A 14647-nucleotide genomic window follows, 5' to 3' on the forward strand; every position below is an offset into this window, starting at 1 on the left:
AAATTAAGTTTTTAACAAAGATAAAAATGAAACAAAAGAATCGTCTTTGGCATTAGAAAATAGACATCACATTTTTCGATTCGAAGACTCCAAAAAAGTTCTGTTTTGTTATCTACAATTCCGATTTTGAACAACCATCCAAAAACTATGTAGTAATTTGTGTTTAATATTTTGAGAAACGTTAATTCCTTAGATTTAACTCAAAGTTTTGGAAATAAAGACTATTGTATTTATCAACATCATTCATCTTTAGATTATTGTAAAGAACGAAACACGTTAAATTGACAACTTTATTTTCATTTCCATATTCTCAGACTATTGTATTTATCAACATCATTTCTCTTTAGACTGTTGTAAGATATTTGGGAAAAGAGACAAGAAACATTTACATTGCCTCTAAGTAAATCTGTTTTAACCAGAAGTAACAAAATACATTACATTTGGTAAGTAATATAAGTTAATCCAAACATGCTCGATATCCTAAATAGAGTAAATAGAGTGTCGCCAAAAAGAAATTTCGCACTTGTCATTTTTTGCAGACTTTCTGTTTGGCGCCATTTTTAAATTTGTCTTGTCATAGTGTTGTATAATACAGATGAGACACAGCTTTGCCGGGAAGCGTTAAGATTACATCTGTTGGATATGTTAATCCGAAATGTTGTCATAGTAGTGCTGAAATTTGATATTGCCCCGCAGTAGTATAATAATAATAATAATAATAATAATAATAACAATAATAATAATAATAATAGGAGATAGAGCTTAATAATAATAATAATAACAATAATAATAATAATAATAACAATAATAATAATAACAATAATAATAATAATACTCTATTAAATAATTATCTCCCTTTTGTATTTTTGACATATTTCAACTACAAAGTGGCCAGTATGTGCTATCATACTTGCAAAATAGTAACATTTCATTCATGCATTTTGCCCGATTACTAAAAAATGGCTTGACCAAATGTCGATTTCTTTTTATTCTTTTAAAGAAATACATGAATTTGTTATTTAATATATTTTAATTCTAATTTATCGAGTGATTTTTTTTAATATCTAAAAAAAGAAAACATTGAATGAAATAGAAAAAAATTATCGTCAGTGTCCAATACTTATTGGACAATATAAGCAGAACATAAGCTTCGAATTAAAAAAAAATCAACCTGGTTTTAAAAAAAAAGGTTTTACACTTTGGACTTCACAGGTAAATTTCCAAAAACACTTCTTTTTTTGTTTTAAATTACAATATATTATTTATTGATCTTTTATCTTCAATTTGTGATATATAAAACTTTGGTGAGTAAATTAATTATTAAAATTTTAATAGACATTTCAAAATGGGGGGCGTGAATTAAAAAAACGTTTGTCTAAAATATTATATTCGGTTTGTTAGAAAGAGCATAAAATTTCACATTGACCCTGAAAATATCCTAAAAATTGAACCAATAGAAAAATTTTGATAGATTTTTAAAGTTTAAAAATTGAAAAATATTTAACTCATAAAATTCAATTGATTTCATTACGTAAAACAATGGCTGCATGAAGTTGCGCTGGCATTTTTTAAACACTATTTTTTAAAAAATAAAAAATATCTCTATTATTTTTTAAACAACTTTAATAGGTTATTTTGGAAGAAATGATGACAGTACAATCAAAAAATAAGTTTAAACCAGGCCTAGGGACAAACAAATCCAACTTGCCTCCTCCCTTGAGGCTTGCATTCACTAACATCCGTGGGCTTAGAACTAATTTAGCTGATGTTGAAGCATTTATCCTAACAAATACCCCGGATATCTTAGCACTAAGCGAGACTAACCTACACTCCTCAATACCCTCTAACTACTTTAACATGCTTGGCTATCTCCCACTCTGCTGTAAGGACTCTGACAGACATATGCACAGACTTGGAGTCTACATTCGAAACACCCTCCCCTTGACTAGAGAAACAAACCTAGAAACGGATGATCAAGCCTTTATGTGCTTTAGACTAAACATACAACATAACATTAGCTACTTTTATATTCTCTACCGCTCTCCCTCGACCCAGGACTGCACCATAATAAACCAAGTCTCTGACAGCATAGACACACTAGCCCACAAGTACATGTATTTGTTGACTTTAATGTTCACCACAAAAACTGGCTTGGATTCTCTACTCACACAGATGCAGCGGGCAGCACAACACATAGCTTCGCTATATCTCACTCCCTATCACAAATGGTTACGTTTCCAACCCGTTTCCCTGACCAGCATGAACAACACGCATCACTTCTAGATCTCTTTCTGACCACAGTTCCCGAGGAGTGTATAACAAATGCTGACAGCCCACTCGGGAATGCTGATCATGCAGTGATAATGGTCGAAATCGCCCTAAACTCTAGACCCAAAACTGAAGAGCCAGTGCTCAAAACAACGAGATATTATAAAACGGCTGACTGGGAAGCCATCAGAGATCTTATCAGATATACCCCATGGGGAAATATTTTTTCTCTTCCTGCTGAGCAGTGCGCAAATGAGACCACTGAATGGTTCAAAACAGCAATTGAAGCACATGTTCCCATGCGGAAATTTTATAGCAAGCCCCACTCTCCTCAATGGTTTACTTCTACTTGCGCAACTGCCATTGCTCAAAGGCAGCATGCATACCACAGATTTAACCGACATAAGTCCAGTTCAAACAGACATAAGTATATAGAAGCTAGAAGTAACGTTAAGAAAGAAATAGCGACGGCTAAGAGAGAATTTACTGAAACCACTAAAAAACGCATCAGAGCACAAAAATTAGGAACTCGTGACTTCTGGAAAATCTATAACAGTGTAGTAAATAATGGGCAATCAACAATTCCTCCACTAACCAACAATCATGAGGTTGTTTGCTCAGCAACCGACAAGGCTAATATGCTTGCCAGCCGGTTTGCCTCAAACTCCACATTGAACACTTCCAACCACCCCCTGCCTGACTTTTCTTTGCAGACAGACGCCACGCTAGACGATCTAAAAATCACCCCTGCTCAGGTACATGCTATCATAAAAAACCTTGACACTTCAAAAGCATGTGGACCTGATCTCATTCCGGCTGTGCTATTATAAAAGTGCTCAGCCGAAGTAGCTCCAGTTCTCTCCAAACTCTACAACAAATGCCTTAAAGAATCATGCTTTCCGGGCTGTTGGAAAACTGATTTTGTGGTACCAGTATTCAAGAATTCTGGCGAAAGAACTAACCCATCAAATTATCGCCCCATTAGCCTCCTCCCACTTTTCGCCAAAATATTTGAGACCATAATTAACCATACTCTAGTCCATCACCTTACAGATGCTAAACTTCTGACTGACAAACAATATGGATTTAGACAAGCCCGTTCCACAGCAGACATCCTCACTGTAATCTCTGAACGTATATACCATTCACTGGACAAAGCGGGGGAGGGCAGAGCGGTAACACTAGATATATCTAAGGCTTTTGACAGGGTATGGCACAAGGGTCTCCTCAGGAAAATTAAATCATACAGTATCACTGGTAGAATACTTAACATAATTAAATCCTTCTTAGATAAGAGAAAAATCCAGGTTGTCCTCGACGGTTGTACATCTAAACAGTGTGATATAAATGCGGGAGTGCCTCAGGGGTCTATCCTTGGACCTCTATTGTTCCTAATATTTGTTAATGACCTCCCCGACAAAACTGCCTCTGAGATGGGTATATATGCTGATGACACCACACTCTATAACAGGCATGACAGGAAAACAAATGAACACATAACTATAGAAATGGCAAAAACACTAGAGGATGACCTCCAATCTGTAGTGGAATGGGGACAAAAATGGATGGTCACATTCAATGCTGCCAAGAGTAAACTGGTTTCCTTCAATAATTACAAGAAACCTTCTCTATCACCAATAGCAATGGCTAGTGACTCCCTGTCTGAGAATACATCTTTCAAACTGCTTGGCCTAACGTTCACAGGAAACATAAGTTGGAACAATTATATTGAAAACATTGTCAGGGCCGATGCGAAGAAGGTAGGCTCTCTCTACCGTGCTAGAAAATTACTCACACCTGAAAGTATCCTGTACCTCTATAAGGCCACCATTCGCCCATGTATGAAGTATTGTTGTCACATTTGGGCTGGTGCATCTGCTGCTAGTCTCTCGCTCCTTGACAAGGTTCAAAAGAGAGTTGCAAATCTGATAGGCCCTGAACTGGCATCTAATCTTCAGCCTCTGTCCCATCAACGAAACGTTGCATCCCTCTGCCTGTTCTACAAGTATTTTAATGGTGAATGCTCTGACGAACTGCAGACACTTGTGCCCCCACGACGTAGACACCCTCGACAAACCCGAGAGGCAGCTAAATCCCACCCCCACACAGTAGAGACCCCTAGATGTAGAAGATCTTTCTACTCCAGTACTTTCTTCCTCAGAACCGCTAGACTCTGGAATTCCATTCCAGGTCTCTGCTTCCCCAACTATACTGACATGCAGAAGTTCAAGTGTAACGTGAACCGACATCTTGCTGCCCAAATCCCAACATAGTGCCCCAGAAGCTGCTGCCCCTGATAGTAGCCCCCTACACCAATGTGCCGCGTTTGGGGTGAAAATGTAATAAAAAAAATAAATAAATAAAATAAACAACGTACTTTAAAAAGAGAAATTACGATATTTTTATATTTTATTCGCAGTTTCGTGTTAGGGGTGTCAAAAATTCCCCTAAATTCTATAAAGCTATTCCTTCACAGCATGGAAGCAGTTGGCAGCATGTTTTTTACAAGATAAATCGGTCGATGTATATTTGCAGAACCATGCAGGCTTGCGGTTCTGTTAGGTGGCGTATCAGATCAGTGCATTCAATCTGTATTCATTCGTGGATTGCCGAAAGATGCGAAAGAACTATTACAATATATTATTAAGGCTGCAGTGTGGTCAGAACAAACCCTATCTAAGGAGATAAATAACCTCTCCGTTATAATGCACCACTCATAGACCAATCTGGATAGTGAAACCCTCAGGGGTACTTTCAAGTTCCATATAAAATATCAGTAGTAACGTGACTTACATCTCTGGTGGATATCGAAAGTCAAAATTCATAAAAAACTCAGAAAACTAAAAAAAAAAAAAAAAAAAAAAAACATGATATTTTCAGTATTTATTAAATAATGATCATGGGATATTATGAATGTAATTTTTTTCTTTTTTAATCTTAGTAGAAATATATTATTTTGTTTAAACAAAACACCTTTGCTTTATGGTTTTCAGTAGAAAAAGTGAATTAATTTATTTTTGCTAATTTTTTTTAATGAAAATAAAGCATCCGAAATTGTAACGATAATTTTTTTTTCTCAGGACCATTACGAAAAAAGCCCCTAAAGTCTGTAAAAGTGAAATCGATATAACTTAAAGAAAAATTCATTTCTAGAACTAACGATATTATCATTGAATTAAATATTGTTTATTTAATATTTTCACACACAAAAAAAAATGATGATTGCAATTAATATTTCCTTTCTTTAATTAAATTTTTTGCGTAATTTTTATATGTAAGATTCTAACATTTTCCTGAATGAACGTGGAATCTTCAGCATAACAATCTATAATATAAATCTCGCCTGTCTGTCTGTTTGTATGTATGTATGTATGTATGTATGTATGTATGTCTCCCTAAAACTTTCGACAGAGGCGACGGATTTTCACGAGATCAGTATTGTCTTGAAGCGAGACCCTTCAGACAATAAATATTAAAAAATTTGACTTAAAACATTAATTCCTTCACCCTCAACTGGACACATTTTACAGGGAGGGGTCGCTTTTTTCGTCGATAATTTCGAAAGTCATCTCCTCTTTTCGATTGACTAGCCTTAATTTAAACCTACGTCACTTCCAGTTTGGCGATGGTTCAACAGCAAAGACATCACGTTTTTTCACGTTCTTTTCCTCCTTCGATATATGGGTTAGAGCCTGCCTAACTACCAGTTTGTTTTTCCTTTTTTGCTCAACACACACCTCCAAACACCCGGGCGGGCACCCGAGCTAGTTTTTATATATTCTAGAAAAAAAGAAAAAAAAAGAATGTTTTAATTTAGAAGCAGGTACACACAAAAATAATTTACGAAAATCGATGAAGTAAAGAATTAATTATGAATGAAAATAGTTTTCGAAGAAAGCAGCAAGTTTTTAAATAAACATAATATTTCGCATGATAGCACGGGAGGTAATTAATTCCAAACTATGAGTTACTTCCCTTGTATTTATGTCACGTGCCGCAAACAGACATGGCGGAATCAGCCTTTCGTTGTCATAAAAATAGTATTTAACTAATTGCAACATGATATTTAGTTAAAATTTGCATAAAAAGTAGATAAAATTGGTTTTACTTTTTTTTCGATTTTTATTGCGAATTCCTTTAAAAATGTCTAAACTCCATTTAAACATATTTTTTATATAATAGAAGGTTATTTTTTAGATCATGGAATAAAATATTCAACTTCGAAAAAAATGTGTTTTTTTTTTGTTTTTGTTTTTTGTTTTTTGTAATCTTACAGTATTTGACCCGAATCTTCGGGATTCTCCATCAGTTATTGCTCAGGCAGACACCAGATTAAGCAGAGCGTTGTTCAAATGTTGAAACGCTAAAATAGAACGGGTACTCTTACAGTATTTGATCAGGATCCTCGGGATTTTCCGTCAATTATGGTTCAGGCTGGACCAGCAATAATAGGATTAAACCGTTGTTCAAATGTTGAAATGCTTAATCGACATTTTTTTTTGTTTGTTAAAAAATGTGATTCTTAAATTAATTGTAAGGTAATAGGAGGTATTTTCTTCTGTTTATATTTTATATTTCAATTCAATGCTCGAGCATTTGATCAACCAACGAAAAAGCGCTATTTAAATGAAAGCAGACGACTTTCGAATTGAAAGGAATTGAATGAAAATAAAATCCACATTTGAAACCTATAATGGCAGGCAATGAATTTATGCGTTTTAGAAAAAGAAATGCAAACACGCTCTTATTATCAGTAGAAGCAACTGCTATCAAGCGAACTGAGGTGCAAGGCAAGACTTGTATACACACGTTTGTACTAAAACGGAGATCGTGTATTAAGGATGGATTCTCATGGAGATGGACAAATGTGAAGTGCAGACAATGGGCCTCCTTGTGCATGGGAGCGTTTTTTGCCAGGCTTAATTCGGAGATTCCCACAACCATAAAGATTATTTATTTGTGAGCGTACAAAATGGCTAACCTGAAGAAGGGAATTTGTTGTTGCCTCTCTTCAACCAAACGAAACTTAATATTGAGAGAATCCTTGAACCGCCCTGGGTCTTCGGCAGGTATGACACCACTGACAAAGGGAGTTTCTTGGTGACCATAGCAAACCGAAACACTGAAACAACCCTCTTTCCAATAATAAACAAATATATTCTGCTGGGGACCACGGCTGTATCTAACTGTTGGAAGGCCTATAAAAAAGTTGGAGGAGAAGGATTACACAAGCTGACCGTGAATCATAGTCTGCATTTTGTAGAACCTATAACGAAGGCAACAACGAATCACGTCGAAGGGATGTGGAAGGAAGCAAAACAGTAAAACAAGAAAGAATGCAGAACCAACAGGAAGCTTCTACATACATATCTATTTGGATTTATGTACGGACAAAAATTTGGAAACAACTCTTTTGTCGTCATCATAAATCAAATTTCCAAAAGCTACCTGGTTGGGGAGCTTACTTCCATTTCTCCTGCCCCATACCCCCCTCTCCTTACCATCGATGACCGTTCAACAATCAGCTGAAATAACCATTCCTAAGAAAATATCTTCGTTTCTAGAAAGTTCTTCCCTCTTCCAATAAACAACCGTAAAAAAAAAACATTATTTAAAAAAAAAACAATTGTAAATCTACTTGAAAAAAAAAATGTCTGTGTGCTTTCACCTAACAATTTACGGTTTTCATAAAAATCATTCATTTATTCTTATAAAAATCAACTTCTTTTGACAAAAATAAAAATTCTACGGATTCGGATCAAATACTGCAAGAGTACCAAACAGTTTATTTAAAATAAAATATTAAAAACAAAAACGCATCTGTCTCAGAATATTCAGACGTAACATGTTCTATAAATCCAACATTAACCTTTAGGGAAGTTTTTCCCCAATACATTTCAGATGTGTTATATAACAAAACTGAGCGTATGGAAGCAAGAAAGTACAAACGAATAAGTTTACTTTAAACTTTTATTTAAAGTTAAAACGATTGTAAAAGGAACTCTTGAATTTGTTAGAATGTATCTGTGACAGCGGGGCGTTGGTCGGCTGTTGATACAAACTCAGCAACGATCGGTTGGTGTTGTCAGGCTGTGGCAAGGGCGGCGGCGACAGGAGCATGGATTGGTGTGCTGATGTCTGTTTAGTTAATAATGAAGATAATGAAAAGGAGTCTCATTTTATCATTTAATAAACAACTTTATTTGTCATCTTCGTTAGTAGCATTAGTAGAAGAGAGAAACGTGTTCTTTTGTAAAGATAGATTTAATATCATGCCGGCTGGTTGAAGGAGAGAATAGTTCCGTTAACATGTGTTTATAGCTAGTAGTCATTTGGACGAAGGAGGCCAAAAAAGAAAGAAAGGGAAACGTATTCAGTGTGTTTACATGTTGCTGTGTGTGTGGGTGTGTCGATGTATCAAGGAGAGCTGTGGAAATAAGTGGTAGTTAGAAGAGAGCCAGTGTTGGCTTGTTGTACTCACATTCGGCAAAAGCCCCAGGCAAAGTCTGCTGCCAGCTGAAGCCAGGAGGAAAGAGAAAGAAAGGTTTGTGATTTCGCCTTTTATGCACTCGGTCATGTGATTGAGAGCTGGCTTGTGATTAGACAAGCTAGGGAGAAAATGGATTTCAAATCTCAAGTCGTGAGAATTAGCTCCTGCCTATGATTGTAGCAAGTTTCAGCTGCTACATCTGGAATAGGGGTGGGATGGCGGTGGCTGTCGTGATGGTGAAAGAGGAGTAGTCTAAATAGCTGCTGTCACTGGTGAAAGGTTAGTGACTATGGCTGCTGCTGGCGATTGGTTGAAGGAAGTTCATTGCTCAATGCATTGGGCTGATCAGGACTTAAGCTGTTGGTATCAAGTAGATCGTTCCTAAACAACTGCTGTGCTGCTGGTATCAAGTGGATCGTTCTTAGCTGGCTGCTGCTGCTGGTTGGATAAACCTCACTGCTTGACGAGCTGGGGTGATCTGCTTGCTTGTTGAAAAAGCGATCGTATTTATACTCGTGTTGAGGAAGTAGTTGTGGACAAAGTGACTTTCAGCACTGGTCGTCGTTTTTGTTTTTGATTTGTCTTCGTTTTTTGTGTTTTAACGTACTGTAGGGAGTCATCAGTTGTGTTGTGAGAAATTCCAGTTACAAGCCATGTTTATTGTTTTAAGCCGACTACGCATAATTCTAGTAGGCAGCCTGTGATTGGTTTATTAGGATGGGCCAGATAATTACTTGGCGCCTTTTCTGTAAAATTCCATTTTGTTTTCAGTCTACGATAAAACACCTGGCAAGAGGAACTCACCAAAGGCCGGCTCCGAGAAGAATGACTTATCGAGAATGGAGCAGCAACAAATTCTTCATGTTATATCACCTTTTGGTGAAAAAGGACTTGAGATCTCTACAAGCGTAGACACTTTTATATTGTGCCGAAGAATTAGAGGATGGCATCATTTGAACATTTTCTTCTTGTTTAGACCACCTAAATGTTTGAACTTTTCTCAATTCAATTAGGGTCCCAAGGGACTCGAATTTTGCCTAATTAAAGACACTAGAACTCTTGCCGAGAACACCATGAATTATCATTGACCTTTTCGAAGGAAAGCCACACTACCACTCCAACAGAAGGAGTTAACCACTGGCTCCCTATTTGAGAGGTAAACTGACCCACCGTTTTGCAAGTACTGTACCAGGATCAATAACCTTTCTTTGATGTTATAACTGAATAAAATTTGAGTTTAAAGGTATGGTTTTTTAATTATGGAATTATTTTGCCTCTGCCAGGGAGTATTGAGTATGTGAGATTAATTTCTCACAGCGTCGTCAAAATTTTCACTATCACTGCTCCTGCTGGTTTTCGTTTTATTTACGTAATTATGGAGGTATATGTAACATAATAGGTGCATCCACTGAAAACAACAGTCACAGACCAGAGAATACATTTTGACCAAATCCTGTCTACAGAGGCCACACACCCACTGTGCTGCAAATTTTACAGCCCCCCCATACACATGTTTCACAGCTTTCCAAGTATCTGGACTAAAATATCTGCAGATTTTTTATACTGAAACAACGGAACCAACAAAATATGGTTTAAAAGATTGTTTTGCTATTTTACCATAACCTAAAAAAAATTATTAAAAAAAAATTAATTAAAAAAAAATTATTAAAAAAATAAAAAAACAAAAATAGAAACACGTTTTAGGATGTTCACCAGGCAGCTGACTGTTTTGAATTTAACCAAAGAGTATTTAATTTTGTCCTGTTCTTTCCAATGATGTTGATTTAAAGAAAGACATTTTCGCTTTGCAAAGTTAAAAATTTAAATTTTGGTTAACCAGTTTCTTTTAAACAAATAAAATATCGATAACATTGAGAATGGCTTCTTAAGTGGGCGTTGACGGTAATTTGCCTGACATACTAAGCAGCAGCGCTGACTCAGAATAATTCTTTATCTCAACTTTTATAATAAAAATATGGGTACTCCTTCGTTATTATATCAAAATTCGAAAACTGTTCTTTTCAATGAAGACGGGGTTGTTTCTGTTTTCAGGTTGTGTTTGTAGTACTTTGTGTAGCTTTTAGATTCGTAGATATCCCAGAAATTTAACTTGCCACAATTCGAATTTTGATTCGGATCCATCGAAATAAAGACGCACGCTGGGCGCATAACCTCTAGAAGTGTAAGCCATTTTGAGTTTCAGATGGTTCGCTGTTATACACAAGTCCTGGGAGGTGACTTGTTTGTAGTAGACAGTTCCACAGAACAAAATATTCTTACCGTGTCGAAACCCGGGAAAAGAACATGTGAAATTGCTCCAGAAAAGGTTTAATATTTATGAAGCAATTCTGGTTTCTGATTGGTTGGTAGCAGAACGTGAATTAATTTGATTCATCAGTTCTTAGCAGCATCGTTTATAAATAGAATCGTCCGACTGTGTGGGATCATTCCCCATTATACAACCTTGTGTGATGGGATGTGTCTCCTAGCGGCTTCGGCTGCAGGGAGACAGGGTAGTACATGTCAAGGATTCGTCACTTGACACTCAGCCCAACAGGTGAGGGGCCGGGAACCGGCCCAGCAGCACCTGTTGGACTGAGGTACACCGCCTGGGTAATACCTAGGAGGTCCACCCTCCGAAGCCTTGCCACCGGGCTTTCCGGTGGGGCAAGTTTATTGCTTGCTGCCTGAGGCGCCCCGACCGGGTAATGCCGACGGGGTTACTCAGGCAATTTTTAAAATTGCAGGAGTTCACCTCCTTCAGGGGAGCCTGCAGGGTTTCCACTTTCCAGGCCTTGTGCCAAATAATGCTGATGTGGACAGCATTTAAATAACTACCCCATTAAAAACGAAAATATTGCAACAAATTTCATGTTAATTTGAATTTTTATAATAAAAATATGTTTATGAAATAAACGCTGATTGAAATATTGATTTCTTTGTTAAAATCCATTTCAACATATTGTACTTGACAGTTTTTTGAAACATTCAAAATTTAAACTTCTATTAAAAATTATAGAAATAAAAAATAAATCGGAACTCTTGCCTAATTTGACCCGAATTCTTGTGAATTCTCATCAAGCATAGATCAGGCGAGACCGGCAATCATTGGTGTCAGACGAGCATTATTCAAATTATGAAACGTTATCTCAACTTTTTATTTTATTTAATTAATTTTTTATTTTTATTTTTTTTTGTAATTCAATTTCTGGGAGTTTGATTAGCCAATGAAAAAGTGCTATCTAAATGGAAGCAGACGACATTCGAATTGGAAGAAAGTGAATAACCTTCCCCTTAAAAAAATAGCTGACAAACAAATATATTTTCAAACTCGCCAAACAGAAAAATGACAGGCAAGGAAATAAATCTATGCATGTTAAAAAAAGAAATGAAAACATCGATGCAGACAATCTCATATTGTCAGGAGAAGAAATTTCTGTCACAAAAAATGAGGTGGAACAATTGTAAACATGAATGTTTGCTTAAAAAATGATAGTTTGTAAAGAATGGTTTCTCCTGGAGATGTGCAAATCGACAGCACAGACAATGGATATCCTTGCGCACAGGATCGTTTTTTGCACGATCCAAGTTGGAGATTCCAACAATAATAAAAATCATTTATTTATGGCCGTTCGAAATGGCAATCCTAAAAAAATATTTCCTCTACCTCATCTCCTCCATCTTTGCCGTCGATGGCCGTTGATCAGTCGACCGAGGTAAAAGATTCCTAAAGAAATATCCTCATGTCAAGAAAGTTCTTCCGCCGGTAATCAACAACTGAAAAAAAAAAAAGAAAATAATTTAATTTCTGTGTCCCCCCCACACACAATAACAAGCTCGACTGAACAAAAAATCTTAAAAATATAAAAATAAACAAGAACAAAAATACTTTTTTTTTTTTTACACAGTGATCACCACTTATCAAGGCCCGGAAGTCACTCAGGGATAAGGGTTATTGCAAGTAAATTACGTTAGTGTGGAGATTTGATGAAGTGTTTAATTAAGGGGGCGGTTCATTAGGAATTTGTTAACATTGGACTTGAAGATATCCAAGTTGTAGTCCGGAGGGAAGCAGGCAGACGGAACAGAATTCCACAGGCGTGCAGTTCTAAGAAAGAAGCTTTGTTCATGGAATCCGTGTTTTTATTTAGGCACAGATATAGAGTGGGGGAAATTTTTCACAGTGGATTCAGCTAGACGGGTGTTTTTCATGAAAGATTGGCGAGGGGGACCAGAGATTGAAGTTCAGACGAGCATCTGCCATGAAAATAACGATAAAACAAGGATAGACTCGCAACGTCTCTTCTGTGGGAGAGAGGTTGCAGGATAGAGAAAAGAGCATCCCCCACTAAGCCACAAAGTCTATTTTGTACTCTGTCAAGGCATGATAGGCTGTTTTTGGCCGCTCCTGCCCAGATATGGCAACAGTATTCCATCCTTGGACGTACTTGGCTTTTATATAGATAGAGAATTGCATCAGTAGTGAGATATCTTCTGGAGCGGTAGAAGGATCCCACCATCTTTCCAGCGACCTTGGCAACAGACTTGATGTACGTGTTCCATTTTAGATCAGGAGTAAAGGTCAAACCCAGAAGCTTGTCAAAAAAGAAAACAAATTTTTTAAAATTGTACTTACTCCTAAGACTTAAATAATAATAATAATAATAATAATAATAATAATAATAATAATAATAATAATAATAATACTTGTACCTACACCTAACAATCATACGGTTAAAAAATCTTTTCTTAAAGAAAAAACAAAACAAAAAATCTTTCTATTGATAAATATTTTGCAAAAAAAAAAAAAAATTTTTTAATTAAATACTAAAATAAAATAAACATTTTCATTGCCAGATTTACCGTTTAGTTGTACAAATAGCCTCGAATCCTGTTATCAAAAAAAGGGACACGTTAGGTCGACACCGGTGTATATATGGTAAAAGTTTGTTTATATTGACGTGATTATTTAAAATGTAATCCTGTGATTAAAATTTAATTAAAATTACGTTGTTTAACAAATAAAAAAAGAGAAATAATGAAAGATGAAGTTTTAAAATAATTAAATGTGTTTTATTTTATGATTTAAAAATAAAAACATTGAACAATATAAATAAAATGTTTGTTTTGTTCTCGAAAAGAAATAATGAAAGGTGAAGTTAAATATTGAATTATTGTGGAGATGTATGGCCTCTCAGTTTTTATATAAAGACTGACGAATATTGAAGGTTGAGAACCGACTTTATTTACTACCAACAATTTGTATTAGGAGAGACAATGTGTTCGTAGGATGGAATGTGATTTAACAAAGGAGATGAATGTTCGTAAAATGTTCGTAGGTATGTATGAATTGACAAGGAATGAATGTTCGTAAAATGTAACTTATCTTTTGGACGATGGAGAGGCTTAGGGTAGGCTGGTCATCCTGCTGTTGGTGATGCGTGTCCTGGCTTGTAACTGGAAAGCGAGTGACTTTTTCATCAGCAGCTAGCGGCCCGGTGTCTTTGTCTTCTTTTTTCTCCTCTCTCCTGGTTTGTGTGAATTAGGCATTGTTTAGAATTGAAGGCGTTTGGCCCATAACATGAGAGCGTAGTCGGCTTCAGTTCACTAGTGCCTTATTTCTTTTTCTTCGTCATCTCTTTAGGTCGGGTGGGAGAATCCATCCGTGCATTCACTGACGCAGCAGGGCGAATCTCCACTCTTCCTCTTTTTGGTCCCCTCATTTTATAGTGGCAAACTGGCTCCCAGCGACTGTGATATTTGAGGTGTTTATTTTAGGCACGGAGCTCTGCCATTCGTCGATAATTATTTCGTGGTTATCTTATTTTTTTCTTCCCAAGCGGAAGCGATGCGTGGAGCCATGTGCAAACGACGATTTTTCATTTTTTC

Source organism: Euprymna scolopes, chromosome 45 (genome assembly GCF_053919585.1).
Source record: "Euprymna scolopes isolate OS-2025 chromosome 45, ASM5391958v1, whole genome shotgun sequence".
Lineage (NCBI taxonomy): Eukaryota > Metazoa > Mollusca > Cephalopoda > Sepiida > Sepiolidae > Euprymna > Euprymna scolopes.